General features: G+C 42.9%; 1 long non-coding RNA gene across 3 annotated transcripts in view; it reads right to left on the reverse strand.

The window, feature by feature from the left end:
• Positions 1–347: 347 nt before the first annotated feature.
• The window catches only part of LOC112833870 (uncharacterized), a 61,172-nt gene continuing 44,864 nt past the window's right edge, over positions 348–16,655 (reverse strand). Inside the window, exons 5-7 of one of the 3 annotated variants that reach the window (XR_012374792.1) lie at positions 10,427–10,553; positions 7,907–8,068; positions 348–6,226 (exon numbers count right to left, since the gene is read on the reverse strand). This is a non-coding gene — a long non-coding RNA (uncharacterized lncRNA). Of the gene's footprint in view, positions 8,069–10,426; positions 10,554–16,655 lie in introns of all 3 variants that reach the window. The other 2 variants (XR_012374793.1, XR_012374794.1) reach the window with 2 other exon arrangements.

Raw genomic sequence — 16,655 nt, forward strand, 5'->3', positions numbered from 1 at the left:
GCGTGTGCGCACTCTCAAATAAAATCTTTTTAAAAAACCATAGAACTATAAATCACGACTGACTTTTACTGTATGTAAATTACAAATACAAATCTCTAATAGAACAGATGTATATTTGTACCTATTAAATGAGCAGACATTTACAAAAAGAGAGAAAGGCCATATTCTGATGAATGTGTGGAGAAATATGAACATTTATACACCACTGATGGGAATGTAATTTTTACAACTATACTGAGGACAATTCAACAGTACTTTTCAGATACCCTAATAATGCTCTCATCAAACTCAGTAATTCCCATTCTAGAAATTTAGTGCAAAGAAATAATTAGAAATATACACAACGATTAATGTACAATGAAGTTTATTACATTTTATAGGCAAAATTGGTAATATGCAAATGTCCAGCAGCATGTAATCATCTACCTAAATTTTGTTAGATCCGTATGAAATATTATGTAACAATACTGTGTTTTCAAAGAACGCTAGTAACATGGAAATATGTTATTTTCAAACGAAAAAAAGATGGGAGAACAACATATACAATATGATGTCAATTTTGTTTTTAAATTGTACACCTGAAATGAACAGAACACTATGTTTACTAACTGGAATTAAAATGAAAACTTGAAAAAACTGTGTTACAGACATTCTTTTTTAAAGGGGCAAAAGGAAACACACTCAGATGTTGAGTTGTTTTGTGGGTTATAAGATTATAGGTGTTCTTTACTTTTTAATTTATACCTTTGATTTTTCAACAGTGATCATCTGTTACTTTTATCAACAAGAAAAAAAGTATTTTTTAAATTCTGAAACAACAAACAAGCCCAGCCCAATCCAGCCAACTCCATGATCTTTTCTGTTGCCATCTTCACTTCGAAGACTACACTGCTGTCCCCTGGATGCCTGCTGTCCTCTTGTTCCTTCAAGTACTGGACTCATACTGCAGATGAACACCTGTCAAAGCAAGAGAGTGGCAGGATCTCTCCAAGAGCATGAAACCTCGAAGTTAATACTGGCCTAGTCAGCCACAGGCTGATACGAGTATCAATCTCCATGACCTACGTAGGGAACAGATGTTTTTAAAAGCTGTAATGCTCATATTACATAATTGGAGTTCCCCTCTTCTAAATCTCTTCTAGAAAAGAATCTTTATAACTTTTAGATATTCTATCATGCTCTGGGGATTGACAAATAATAGGTCTAAGGGTTGACCTTTCAGTGTACTGTTTCCTTACACCTTGCCAGGTGTTTGGAGTTGCCTGGAACCACTGTGCTCTCCGCCTCTACCCCATCCATCCTATATATAAAAAACTGAGCTATTTGGTACTACTTGTGCTACCTTCTCTGTCCTCGGCCCCTCTAAAACTGTCACTGATCCAGAGAGTTCTAAGCTGCAAACCTCGTTCTGGGTTGTTTCTCAATAGGGGTCAAGAGGAATCTCTACAAAGGCAGCTGTACCTGAGAAGAGGGCTTGGAACAGCGACTCTCAAACAGCAACAGAAGTAGTACACTGCAACTTAAAAGTCACTGGTTTAAGAAGCAAGCCTCAGGGCCTCCTCCAGGGACATAAAGGACCCTCACTTTTCTCCCCTCTCTTCCTCCATTACTAAGGGCAATAAGGAATTCACTCCTGTCTTCACTCAACACACATCCAAGATCTCTCAGGTTTGTTTAACTTCCTTCATGTAGGCTTCTAGGTCCAGTATCTACTAAAATGTCAAATTTTAGTTACTCCATTATAGGATTTCATGGCCTCCTTCCCTCCTATATTCAGAGGTCACTCCACTCACTCACTGAGGCTTCATTCACAACAAGGCTCCTCCCAGATGATGACTGTTACAGATGGCCTGAGGAAGGGAAAAGAAAAAAAACAGAACAAAACCACACCCACTGAAACCCACCAGGGTCTGGCAGGGAATAAAAGGTGATTAGTGAGAGCAAGATGTGCACTAGAAAAACTCTGAAGAAGAGGCAAGACCCGGGATAAGTTACCAGATGGTGTGACCCAGGGTGTCCTGAGGAATCACTGGGAATATATTTTAAAGGCACAAGACTTTCCACTTGCCCTATTCTGCCCATCCCCAAGAGAGATAAAAGGTAACCTGGACTCCTGATACTGTTCACTATTAACCCCTGAGATAATCTGTTCTTATGCAACATATGCCCTAAGACAAGTCCTGATCTCTGATGGCTAACTCAGAAGGGGGGCTGGGATGGGGCAAGCCCTCCTACTAGTATTTTGTAATCAGCTGAGACCTCAGGAGTAAGTCCTGGGGCTGGGGTCCGCAGGGTTGCTGGACTTGGCTACAGCTTCTCCAGGAACTGTCATGGTATAAGGAGGAAGTGGGTATCGGGCTGATTAACGTTAGTATTCCCCAACCACAGAGGCAAGTAGGACAAATTCGACCCCAACTCTAGCATTCATGACTCTCTGGGTCTTAAGAGATGGGAGGAAGGAAGTGCTAATGAAAGAGAGTGATTCCTAACAGCAGCTACGCAGGCCAGAGAAGTGCCAGTGGAAGGAGAAGGTATGGCTTTGGTTTGCTGTTGTCAGTGGTCTTATCTGAGTCAAGGAGCTGAAGGAAGAAGGAATAATGTGAAGTGCAGGGATAGGGGTTACTTTCAAGTCAGCTGACTGCCTTCCTTCCATGAAGCTGGGAGCCTTTGTTGCTGAAACCCAAACTCCTCTCTGGTGGCCTATATTCCAGCATTGGGGATCCAGCAATTTTTGACTACTGGAAACCTAACACAGCGAGCCTTATACCTTCTTTGAGGGATTTTTTTTTTTTTTTAACTGGGAATGTGGAGTACTCTTTATGGGAAGTGACAGTTCACATATGCACATACAGTATGATTTCTGAACAGAAAAAGTAGCTGAGAGGTCTAAGCATGCAACTGAAAGGAGCAACCTGGGTCTGGAGACTCTCCAGAGGATGATCCCTCCCTCTGCTGAGTCATGCCTTGTGAAGCTGAGATGACGACAGGCTGGAGTCACTCTCTGCTTCTTGCCTTTTCTTCTCCCTCACACGAAGTCTTCTACCAGGTTCTCCTGAGGAATAAATATAAAGCAGCCCCCACAGGAGGGGATGGGCTGTCTGAGGGCCTGGTCACTCTATCACAGTGGCTCTAAACCTTTAGTGAAATACTGAATCATGTGAAGACTATAACCAAAGAAAAATGACTACATGCAATGTCGCAGGGTTCACAGAGACTCTCTTCTCCTAAACTTGACCTTCCGGGTCCCAAGGGACATCTCTCTGCGTCAATTTCCAGTCCTTCCCAACAGCACAGCAGGTATCTACAATATGTCCACTAAACTGGATGGATCCTGACCTCAGAGTGGCTTTTGCAAAGTGGTCTTGTTTTTCACCACCCATCGATGCGAGCTTCTCTCGTCTATCCTTTATCTTAAAAGCTCAATTAGGTAACTGGACTGTCTTGTTCTAGTCAATCAATATGTGCGTTTTTGAAAGTGCTGTGCCTGTTTTATTTTTTTTAATTTTTTTTTAAGGACAGTACCAGCCCATACTCCTCAACTCAGAGGCTCAGAAGCGAGAGTACATTATGGAACAGCCAACACGAGCTTGTACCATGTAACAGAGTTAGGTCAAGGTCAAGGGAAATTTTTTGATCCTAAGGAAACTTTTTTACGCCACTTCAAGCTGCCCAGTCTGCTGAGATGGCCATGGCATCCCCTCAGTTCTGAGGGCCAGCAGCTCCCCTAGCTGTCCTTGCTTGGGACTGCTGCTCATTCTCTCACACCCGGTATGTGACAGACCCAGATGGGGTAAATGGCAGAGCACAGAGCAAGGTGCCGGGGACAGACCAGGCGCTCAGTAAACGAGGGGATCGTTTCTGCTGGGCGTTCTGCAAACCGACACCGCAGTGCAATGTGCAAATCATAGTTTCTGTAACTTCGAAGACTCCCTGCCACTCTTCTGCGGCTCCTACTACTAACCCACTACATCCTTTCCTCTTTTGCATCTGCACAGCCGCCGTGAGCCAACCTCTAACCATTCCTCAGGCACTGAAGCCTTAATTCTAGCTGGCCCACAGTGCTCGTTCCCAGTCCAGCTTTCGCTGTAACCCTGGATCACTTCAGTATGTAGGTAACGGACCATCTGACATCCCAGCTTCACAAGTATCTTGCCCGCTCCGGTTTTGAAATCTCAAGGCTTCAAAATCCACTCTCCGACCACAGGTCCTATTATTCCAAGTTTCCAACTACTCAACATCCATCTTGATCACGCCCAGTCCTCTTTTTAGGCACAGACTTTGAGCTCACTTTGGACCTACACTGCCTTCCACAGAGAGTCTGGATTTTCAAAGTCATTTCTGCATAACCCTTCTCTTGCTAGCTGTCCACTCCTCAATCAATAAAGGTCAGGCCCAGGCAATCAAATTTACTTGTGACAGTGGCCTAAGACCACTTTACAATTCCCTGAGTTTCAAGCTAGTTTCTCGCTTTAACTGAGTCATATCACATCTCACGTATCATTTAATATAATAGTACCCCACTTTAACATGCCAAAAGGCCCCACTCCAGCCTTTTGGCCCGAATATTCCGTAGACTCTGGTTTGTCTCTGTAATCCTGTCCCTGGTCGGCTTCCTCTCCCCATCAGTCACCTCGACAATTACAAATCTTCAACCCCCTTCTCAGCTCCTCCTCCTAACTCTGAATCCCTGTGTTCCCGCAAGGAGGTAACTCCTTTCAACCAAGGCTATCCCTGCACCCCCATTCTGGAGCCAGAGGTTTCACCCTCCCAGCCTACATCGGTTCCCAGGATCTGATTCCATCTGCTATCGTCTTTCTCTCCCACATCTACAACACCTCCCTTCTCAGTGCTTACCGCCCCGAAGTCTGCCAATTTTCTCCCACGGTAAAGGGGAAGCTTATATGACTCACTGAAGCGCCCTGATGGAATCGTTTAACTTGTATTCTAGCTGTCACGTCTTCTAACAGAAAGAAGGCTTCTCACGGAACAAGAACAATTAATCATTCGGAAATAAGAAAAGAAATGTGAGCCTGTTGGGTGGTGAACGGAAAGGGGAGGCCTACCTGTCAGTGTAGTAGGTAAGGGGATAGCTGAGGTAAAGCTGAAAGGGGAAACTGTGAATACCAGCCACAGGAGCAAACCCTGGACTGTGAGGATGAAGTTTCTGATCAGTGATCACTGTGGTCCTACCCAAGGAGCAACCAGCAGCAACTGGGGTGGCAGCGGCAGCCATGCAACATCTGCAAGTAGCCAAGACTAAAATGCAGGCATAGAGACAGAGCAGTTCACGGAAAACATAGTACCAAATATGACCCAGATGTGGCCCTTGTGCTGTTACGGCCCCTTCTCCCACCCTCGGCAAACATCACTGATGAGTCGTTAACGCTCTTTCACACTGCCCTGAGAGCTGGCTTCGGAATCCTTTTTATAAAACAGAATCAAGGCAGGTACTCCCAATCGGCTGGAGATGGTACTTGAGATGAAGTGAATATATTTGCTATGCTTGCACTACACAGAAAAGTCCTCAGCAAAAGGGTCAGAAGATAGGAGTAAGCTTCGGGAGAAAGCGTACTGAAGACAGCTTGGACGTTGTAGGCAACTGGCGGGGAAAAGCTGAGCCCATGGAGATCACAGAGCAGGCGCCCAATTAATGTCTGTTGATGATTCAGGTTTTCATTCAACAAACATTTAATGAGGCCTACAATGTGCACGGGATTAGGCACCGAATACAAAGATGAGTAAGGCACTGTCCTTGCCTGTAAGGAATTTAGAGTCTGGTAGACGAGAGCCATAGACCCGGACAATGATAATACAACCTGATAAGTGCTAGGACACTTAGCAGGTTGTATTATATCCATCCGAGTAGGATTTCTTCAGAAGAGCACAACTCCAGGTTGAGGTTGGATCCATGCCGTCCTCCCAGCCACCAGGGCCTGCTGTTGTCTCTGTCACGTGGTGAGCATCCCAAGAACTAACAATAATAGCTATGATTGATAGAGTGCTTATGACACACACTTGACAAATGTCCTCATAGAAACCCTGCAAATTAATTATGATATTAGATGAAGCAACTGAGGTTCAATGAGGTTAAGTAACATGCCTTAGATCACACAGCTAGTAAACAGTTGAGTCAGGTTTCAAGTCCAGTTTTGACCAACTCCAAAGCATTTTTCTACATTTTTAGGATAAGCTTTATTCAGGTGTAACACAACTTTTCAACGGGTTTCTATTTGGAAATAAGAGCAAAGGCAATAGATTAGTGATCAGGGCATGGACAAAATTCATCTGGTTTCCCAAGCCATTTGGCAGAGAAGAAAAAGAAGGCAGAGAACTGACTTCATACTAGCATACCATTGAAAACCTTCACGTTGGTTCATTTTCTTTTCTTCCTCGAACCCCATGAGTTTCATTGACCATGCAAAATATAAGCACCTCTAGTTAACTATCTTCTTTTAATTCTTCTTTTAATCACAGTCAACATCATTATCAGCAGCAACTATAGTTGATACAGCATTTGACATACTTCCGACTCGTTCTAAGCAATTTACATGAACAATCCCATTAAATCCTTAAAAATCATTGCTATTACCACCCCCCAAACCACTGCAAAAGAAGATTATTACCCCTATTTTACATAAGTGAAAGGAAAGCCCCAGAGAGGTGAAAAACCATGCTTGACACCACACTGGTGAATCTAAAAGCAGATCTGAGCCTAGGCTATTTAGTCCAAGGCCCAAACTCTTACTGTCCTGCTCTGCTGTCCTACTCGGAGCTTCCCCTCCCACCCCTTCTTCCCCTTAGTGCCCTCTAGGATGGCTACTTACACAGGGTCCACTGAAAATACCTAAGGTTTACTTAACTATAATCTCCTGTTAATCGTTCTAGTCACAGAAATCCATTCTCTGAATCCCCAGGGTCACTACTCTGAGCCCTAGGTGGAGAATTTTCTAAAGGACATGTTCCTCTTGCTTTGAGGAAAGAGGAAATGAATACTGCATCTACAGATTTTTGATTACTGAACATGTTTTACTGGGAGGTGTAACCATAAACACTGTCAAGTCCCTAAGCAAAACAGAACTGAGACAGTAACAACGAGGGCCACCTCTTCCCCGAGTGGGTTTTAGATAAGGAGAGCCTCTGCTCTGACTTTGGGCGACATGTGGTCATGAGGGAGGGCAGCTACTGATGAGAAGGACCAGGAACTAAGTAATCCTATGAGAGGTCTGCAGCTGTTCAGATGTCTGAGAATCAACATTTCCTATACAGCTGCACCCCAAGAGAAACCTGCAAAACACGGTCCAGTCAAGCCCTGGTCCAAAAGAGACCAGGAGCAATGCCCATCTAGAAAACATGAGGGGATTTCTCATGAAGGCCAGGGATGGAGGTAGGCGAATGCACATTTGCCCAAGTCTGAGAGCCTTAACTGGCCCCTCTATTAGGTCCGTGTTTGTATAGCCTCTAAGAAGTCAGGTCCTCTTCTCCACTCCCACTCCTTCTGGCCTCAGATCATTTATCATCTTACTTACTACAGTAGCCTTCTCACTAATCTCCCTGTCCAGATTTAAAGATCTTCCAGAACATACTCTATAGTACTGCCAGAGTGACCATCAAATGCATCTCCTACTGAAACACTCAAAATGGAATCCGCATTTCATGGAATACTATATAAGGATCTATCATCAGCCTACATTTCTAACCCAATTTCAGGAACTACTCGTAGTCCCCCCATTTCATCATTCTATCTCCAATGTCCATGCCTTTGCTTAAAAGGTCCTTCCCTGTTTTCTTCCTGGTCAAGCTTTACTTCTTTTAAGAATCCCCTGAAGCATCAGTTCCTCCAGCCTCTGGCATCTCCATACTCAATCAAATGATTTCTCTTCCGAACCCCATAGTATCTTGTACATACCTCCACTGTAGAGCATACCATACTGTTGTAATTATCCGTGTACGTGTCGAACTCTCTCACTAGACTGAGAACTCCTGTGGGCAGGGACTGTGTCTAAATTCGTCTCCATATCCCCATCTCCCAGCACCGTGTCGTAGCTCAAAAGGCAGCAGAGAGAAGAAACTGCAGATGCAGGAGAGAGAACAATAAAGCAATATTTTTGACTTGGGGTACAATACAAATATGCTGATTAAGCTGAAGCTATAGAAGAACATTTCAGCTCAGTACTGCACGTGAGTCTTCAAAGAGACAAGGTGACTTAGGAAGGACTTCCCCATCACTAATTGTACTGACCCACTGGATAAATTTAAGGCCATTTGTGGGGTATATCTTAAAAGAACTTGAATTAGGATCAAACTGAAATAAGCAGGCTTGGATATGAGGCTCTTAAGGTCCTTCCATTCCTGAGGTTCTAAATCTGCAACCTAGGCTATATCCAAGGGAGCCATCATGCTGAGCCTATGTCACAGACCCATGAGTGACTTGGCTCCCAGAATCGTGGCAGGGGCCGAGGTTTCATTCCCATCCATACCAGACTGATTGCAAACTAACAATATAACCCATTCCCTCAGGCCCTGCTTTCCCAGGTGTCCCTTGAACCAGGAGCAGGAAATACTTTAAATGCTTTCAGGGTTACCAAGAAGGATCTCATGACCCCGAGTATCTTCCACAACTTGCTCCCTAAAGCCTTAGTTTTCTCCTTGAACCGTTAGTGCCTCTGATCAATGTTTGTTAAAATGCCATTTAATCTAATGTGGTGAGTTGGCATTAATCAAGTGTATACTAAAGGATGGATAAAAGCAACACAACCCTTCTGTCCCCCACAGGAAATCATTTAGCCTGATCTTCCCCTCCCTCCCACACAAATCAATGAATACCCACAAAATAACACTGATTTTTAATTCTGGTATTCAGTTTCCTTAACTGCGAAATATGGAGATTGTACTGAATGGTCTCCCAAATCCCTCCTACCCCAGAGAAACTCAAAGAGTTTTCAAACCCATGTTTTTCCATTTGTAAAATAAACACATGAAATCTGTTCTTCCAAATTCACCCAATTTCTATAAGGGTCAAATAAAACCATGTTTGTGAAAGGTTTCCAAATGATAAAGTGCTATACAAATTTAAGGAATTACTCTTGTGAATCAAGATATACTAGAGGAGATATATTGTAAATTAAGATATACTGGAGAAGTATGCTCTGCCATTAATTAGATAAGTTACCCTAACAAATTTATTCTATCTCTCTGGGATGCCTCAGAAAGTTGTGGTGATGATGAAATGGGAACATGTGAAGTAGGCACACAATAATACTCAGTTTCATTTGTCCTCATTGAGATAGTCAGAATCTCAGGAACAAATGTGACCTTTAAGTGCATGTAATCCAACCTCTCATTACAATGCAGGGAGATTCTCGGGGCACCTGGATGGCTCAGTTGTTAAGCATCTGCCTTCGGCTCGGGTCATGATCCCAGGGTTCTGGGATCGAGCCCCGCATCAGGCTCCCTGTTTGGCGGGAAGCCTGCTTCTCCCTCTCCCACTCCCCCTGCTTGTATTTTCTCTCACGCTGTCTCACTCTCTGTCAAATAAATAAATAAAATCTTAAAAAAAATGCAGGGAGATTCTCAAATTCCATTCCAAGTGGTCACAGAAAAACCATTAGGTATCACTTCCAAGAATACTGTCATCTTTGTGGACAGTTCTTAAATCTGTTTATCCATTAACTAGAACTACCTTCAAAAGCAGCAAAAATCAACTATTCCTGACTCTATCAAAGATCTGAAAACAGATTATCAAACTCTTTATTTTGGACGTGTTGTCTCCCACAATCTAAACAGCCCTAATTCCTATGATGCTTCTCATAGGATCTAAGTTCAAATCCCTCTCAGAATCCTGGATGTTCTCTAGCTCCCTCTTGGAGAGGTGCTCTTAAAATTGAAACAAAACCATCAGGTAGAACAGGACTCTTACCTCTCTGATTCTAAACTTTTGTAGTGAGAACACAACAAGTTAGCCTTATATTGGAGGGCATGAAGGTCTTCAATGGGTACATATCCTGTATACAATGGGCACCGAGTTCCCAGAAGCTTAAGTATAGAGGACGCACTTCTAAATGGGAAAGAAGAATTGATGGGATGCTGGCAGCACTAAAAACAAATGGCTTACTACATAATTTCCCTAGTATTAGAAATCATCTCTGTAATTAATACAAAACAAGGATATGGAACACTAGAAATAAGGCAGACTCCTAGGGCCACGTGGAAGTAATGTTACCACGATATCCAAAAAAATACATTTTGTATGACCTTTTATACTGAAGAATCTAGTCTACGCAGATGACATCTTCTGTACTTTTCGAAACAGAATCTCAGTTCCTAGGACATCTGCCTATTTCCTTCAGAAACTAGGAAAAAATATTAAAGATAGTAAGTATAACAGATACACACAATACTTAAGACCTGAATAAAAGGAGAAACATACCACATTCATGTATGAGATTATACAGATGATAGCTCTCCAAAAATCAATCTATGCATTCAGTGCCATTCCAACTGCAATTCCAATGGTATTCATGGTGAGGACTTGACAAGTTGTTTTTAAAGGTCTCCTGGAAGAATAAGTACATGAAAATAAAGACTTTTTTTTTTTTAAAAAAAGAAAGAGGGACTCGCTGTACTAATGTTATTAAGAACTAGGCATGTACAGGGAGAGGAAAGATGGCGGAGGAGTAGGGGACCCTATTTCAACTGGTCCCCGGAATTGAGATGGGTATCTTACCAGACCACTCTGAGCACCCACGAAACCAGCCTGAGATGTAAGAAGATCTCGATCTCTACAAACAGAATACCGCAGGCGGTTGGTTTTGAGGTACGAAGTGGGGAGCCCTGATTCTGCGGGCACATATCGGAGGATAAACAGCAGCGGGAGGGAGTCTGTCCGTGGGGATCCTACACTGCCATTGAGCGACAGCCTCGCGCACTGGGGACGGGGCACAGACTCGTAGACTGGTAGCGGCGGGGAAAGGACTTTAGGGCAGTCCCCGGGGCAGAAACCCGGAGCGGTGGGGTCACGCGCGTGAACTGGGAGCAGCTGGCGGTTTTAGAAGCACAAACGGCAGAGACGTGCCCGACCTGGAGGCAGGACTGGGAGCGCTGCGGAGGGGCGCACAACCCAGGCGGCTGCAGGTTATAGCAGCACAGACAGAAACGGAGACGGTGTGGCCTGGAGAGCTCACTGAAGAACAGACTGCGATCTCTCTGCTCTGAGGCAGAGGGTTGGAAATGGTCTCCTCTGCTCTGACTCCCGGAAGAGATGCCAAAAGCCACCAGGGAAAGCCACCAGAGAACAAAAGCCCCCAAAACTGATTCCCGCTGAGCCCATCCCCCGCCACAGGGGGGCAGGGCAACTCTACCCAAACAGGGTTACCTGAGTAACAGTGCGGCAGGCCCCTCCCCCAGAAGAGAGGCTGGGAAAACAAGAGGCCAGCAACCCTAAGGTCCCAAGAAAACAGGTGCATCTTGCTTGGGTCCTGGTCAATAATTTGGACTCTATACATTCCCTCAAACACAAAACAGAATGACTAGGAGGAGGAAGCTCCAAATTAGAAAAGACTCAGAGATTATGACTTATGCCTCAGATTTACAAATGGATGCAGATATAACCAAGATGTCGGAGATGGAATTCAGGCTAGCAATTGCGAAGACAATGGCTAGAATGGAGAAATCAGTTAATGGCAACATAGAGTCTCTAAGGGCAGAAATGAAAGCTGAATTGGCAGAACTTAAAAATGCTATCAATGAGATCCAATCCAATCTAGATAATCTAACAGCTAGAGTAAGTGAGGCAGAAGAACGGATAAGCGACCTGGAAGACAATATAATAGATAAAAAGGGAAAAGAGGAGGCCAGGGAGGGGCGCCTGGGTTGCTCAGTTGTTATGCGTCTGCCTTCGGCTCAGGTCATGGTCCCAGGGTCCTGGTATCGAGCCCCGCATCGGGCTCCCTGCTCGGCGGGAAGCCTGCTTCTCCCTCTCCCACTCCCCCTGCTTGTGTTCCCTCTCTCGCTGTGTCTCTCTCTCTCACTGTCAAATAAATAAATAAAATCTTAAAAAAAAAGAGGAGGCCAGGGAAAAACAACTCAGAATCCATGAAAATAGAATTAGAGAAATAAGTGACACCATGAAGCATTCCAATGTCAGAATAATTGGAATCCTGGAGAGAGTGGAGAGAGAGAGAGAGAGGACAAGATGTATTTAAGCAAATCGTAGCTGAGAACTTCCCTAATCTGGAGAATGAAACAAACATTCGCGTCCTAGAGGCAGAGAGGACCCCTCCCAAGATCAAGGAAAATAGGCCAGCACGCCAGCATGTAATAGTAAAAGTTGCAAATCTTAGAACCAAGGAAACCATTAAGGGCAGTTAGGGGGAAGACATTCCTTACTACAAAGGGAGGAACATCAGAATAACATCAGACCTATCCACAGAGACCTGGCAAGCCAGAAAGGCCTGGCAAGACATATTCAAGGTACTAAATGAGAAGAATATGCAGCCAAGAATACGTTATCCGGGAAGGCTGTCATTTAGAATGGATGGAGAGATGCAGAGCTTCCACGACTGGCAGAAACTGAAAGAATATGTGACCACTAAGCCGGCCCTGCAAGAAATATTAAGGGGGGTTCTATAAAAGGAGAAAGACCCCAAGAGACATATACAACAGAAATTTACAGGTATAATCTATAAAAACAACGTCTTGAGAGGCAACATGATGACAATTAAATCATATCTTTCAATAATCACTCTCAACATGAATGGCCTAAATGCTCCCATAAAACGGCACAGGGTTGCAGACTGGATCAAAAGACAGGACCCATCCATATGCTGTCTACAAGAGACTCATTTTGAACCTAAAGATACATCCAGACTGAAAGTGAAGGGATGGAGATCCATCTTCCATGCCAGCGGACCTCAAAAGAAAGCTGGGGTAGCAATTCTTATATCAGACAAATTAGATTTTAAAGTCTGTAATTAGAGACACAGAAGGACACTATATCATGCTTAAAGCGTCTATCCAACAAGAAGATCTAACAATTGTAAATATCTATGCTCCCAACATGGGAGCAGCCATCTACATAAGCCAACTGTTAACCAAAATAAAAAGTTATATTGGTAACAATACGTTAATTGTAGGAGACCACAATACTCCACTCTCAGCAATAGACAGATCATCTAAGCAGAAAATCAACAAGGAAACAAGAGCTTTGAATGATACACTGGACCTGATGGACCTCATAGATATTTACAGAACATTCCACCCTAAAACAACAGAATACTCATTCTTCTTGAGCGCACATGGAACTTTTTCCAGAACAGACCACATACTGGGTCACAAATCAGGTCTCAACCGATACCAAAAGATTGAGATTATTCCCTGCATATTCTCAGACCACGATGCTTTAAAACTGGAACTCAATCACAAGAAAAAAAACTGGCAGAAATTCAAACACTTGGAAGCTAAAGACTACTCTGCTCAAGAATGTTTGGGTCAACCAGGAAATCAAAGAAGAACTTAAACAATTCATGGAAATCAATGAGAATGAAAACACATCAGTCCAAAACCTATGGGATACTGCAAAGGTAGTCCTAAGGGGGAAATACATAGCCATCCAAGCTTCTCTCAAAAAAATAGAAAAATCCCGAATTCACCAACTAACTCTACGCCTTAAAGAACTAGAGAAAAAGCAACAAACGATGCCTAAGCCACGCATTAGAAAAGAAATAATTAAGATTAGAGCAGAGATCAATGAATTAGAAACCAGAAACACCTGGTTTCTGATCAGATCAGATCAATGAAACTAGAAGCTGGTTCTCTGAAAGAATTAATAAGATCGATAAACCACTGGCCAGACTTATCCAAAAGAAAAGAGAAAGGACCCAAATTAATAAAATTATGAATGAAAGGGGAGAGATCACGACTAACACCAAGGAAATAGAAAACAATTACTGGAAATTATTATCAACAACTATATGCCAATAAACTAAGCAATCTGGATGAAATGGAGGCCTTCCTGGAAACCTATAAAGCTGCCAAGACTGAAACAGGAAGAAATTGACAACCTGAATAGGCCAATAACCAGTAATGAGATTGAAGCAGTGATCAAAAACCTCCCAAAAAACAAGAGTCCGGGGCCTGATGGATTTCCTGGGGAATTCTACCAAACATTCAAAGAAGAAATAATACCTATTCTACTGAAGCTGTTTCAAAAAACAGAAACAGAAGGAAAACTTCCAAACTCATTCTATGAGGCCAGCATTACCTTAATCCCCAAACCAGGCAAAGACTCCATCAAAAAGGAGAATTTCAGACCAACATCCCTGATGAATATGGATTCCAAAATCCTCAACAAAATCCTAGCTAATAGGATCCAACAATACATTAAAAGGATCATGCACCATGACCAAGTGGGATTTATCCCCAGGATGCAAGGGTGGTTCAACATTTGCAAATCAATCAATGTGATAGAACACATTAATAAGAGGAAGGAGAAGAACCATAGGGTCCTCTCAATTGACGCATAAAAAGCATTTGACAAAATACAATATCCTTTCCTGATTAAAACTCTTCAGAGCATAGGGATAGAGGGAACATTCCTCAAGTTCATAAAAGCCATCTATGAAAAACCCACAGCGAATATCATCCTCAATGGGGAAAAGATGAGAGCCTTTCCCTTAAGATCAGGAACCTGTCAAGGATGCCCACTCTCACCTCTGTTGTTCAACATAGTACCAGAAGTCCTAGCAACAGTAATCAGACAACAAAAAGAAATAAAAGGTATTCAAATTGGCAAAGAAGAAGTCAAACTCTCTCTTTTCGCAGACGACATGATACTTTATGTGGAAAACCCAAAAGACTCCACCCCCAAATTACTAGAACTCATACAGCAATTCAGTAATGTGCCAGGATACAAGATCAATCCACAGAAATCAGTTGCTTTCTTATACACTAACAATGCAACTGTAGAAAGAGAAATTAGAGAAACGATTCCATTTACAATAGCACCAAAAACCGTAAGATACCTCAGAAAAAACACAACCAAAGAGGTAAAGGATCTATACTCTAGGAACTACAGAACCCTCATGAAAGAAATTGAAGAAGAATGGAGGTTTCTCAAACAGTTGAAATTAGAGCTACCGTTCGATCCAGCAATTGCACTACTGGGTATTTACCACAAAGATACAAATGTAGGGACCCGAAGGGGTACATGTACCCCAATGTTTATAGCAGCAATGTCCACAATAGCCAAACTGTGGAAAGAGCCAAGATGCCCATCGACAGATGAATGGATAAAGAAGTTGTGGTATATATACACAACGGAATATTATGCAGCCATCAAAAGGAATGAGATCTTGCCATTTGCAACGACGTGGATGGAACTGGAGGGTGTTATGCTGAGTGAAATAAGTCAATCAGAGAAAGACATGTATCACATGACCTCACTGATATGAGGAATTCTTAATCTCAGGAAACAAACTGAGTGTTACTGGAGTGGTTGGGGGTGGGAGGGATGGGATGGCTGGGTGATAGACACTGGGGAGGGTATGTGCTACGGTGAGCGCTGTGAATTGTGCAAGACTGCTGAATCACAGATCTGTACTTCTGAAACAAATAACGCAACATATTTTAAGAAAAAAGGAAAAGAAGAAGATAACAGGAGAGGAAGAAAAGGGGAGTATGTCAGAGGGGGAGACGAACCATGAGAGATGATGGACTCTGAAAAACTGAGGGTTCTAGAGGGTAGGGGGGTGGGGGGATGGGTTAGCCTGGTGATGGGTATTGAGGAGGGCACGTTTTGCATGGTGCACTGGGTGTTATGAACAAACAATGAATCATGGAACACTGCATCAAAAACTAATGATGTAATATATGGTGATTAACATAACAATAAAAAAATTTAAAAAAAAAGAAATTGAAGAAGACACAAAAAGATGGAAAAATATTCCATGCTCATGGATAGGAAGAATAAACATCGTTAAAACGTCTACGCTACCCAGAGCAATCTATACCTTCAATGCCATCCCGATCAAAATTCCAATGACATTTTTCAAAGTGCTGGAACAAACAATCCTGAAATTTGTATAGAATCAGAAAAGACCCCGAATCGCCAAAGAAATGTTGAAAAAGAAAAACAAAGCTGCGGGCATCACGTTGACCGATTTCAAGCTATATTACAAAGCTGTGATCACCAAGACAGCATGGTACTGGCACAAAAACAGACAGAAAGACCAATGGAACAGAATAGAGAACAGAATAATCTTTGACAAAGCAGGAAAAAACATGCAATGGAAAAAAGTCTCTTCAATAAATGGTGCTGGGAAAATTGGACAGCCACATGCAGAAGAACGAAACTCGGCCATTCTCTAACACCATTCACAAAGATAAACGCAAAGTGGATGAAAGACCTCAATGTGAGACAGGAAGCCATCAAAATCCCAGAGGAGAACACAGGCAGTAAGCTCTTTGACATCGCCCACAGCAACTTCTTTCAAGATACATCTCCAAAACTAGTGAAACAAAAGCAAAAATGAACTTCTGGGACTTCATCAAGATCAAAAGCTTCTGCACAGCAAAGGAAACAGTCAACAAAACAAAGAGGCAACCCACAGAATGGGAGAAGATATTTGCAAATGACACTACAGATAAAGGGCTGGTATCCA

The sequence above is a fragment of the Callorhinus ursinus genome, unplaced genomic scaffold, assembly GCF_003265705.2.
Source record: "Callorhinus ursinus isolate GAN/ISIS: 27379988/994484 unplaced genomic scaffold, GSC_fseal_2.0 scaffold40, whole genome shotgun sequence".
In the NCBI taxonomy this organism is placed as follows: Eukaryota; Metazoa; Chordata; class Mammalia; order Carnivora; family Otariidae; genus Callorhinus; species Callorhinus ursinus.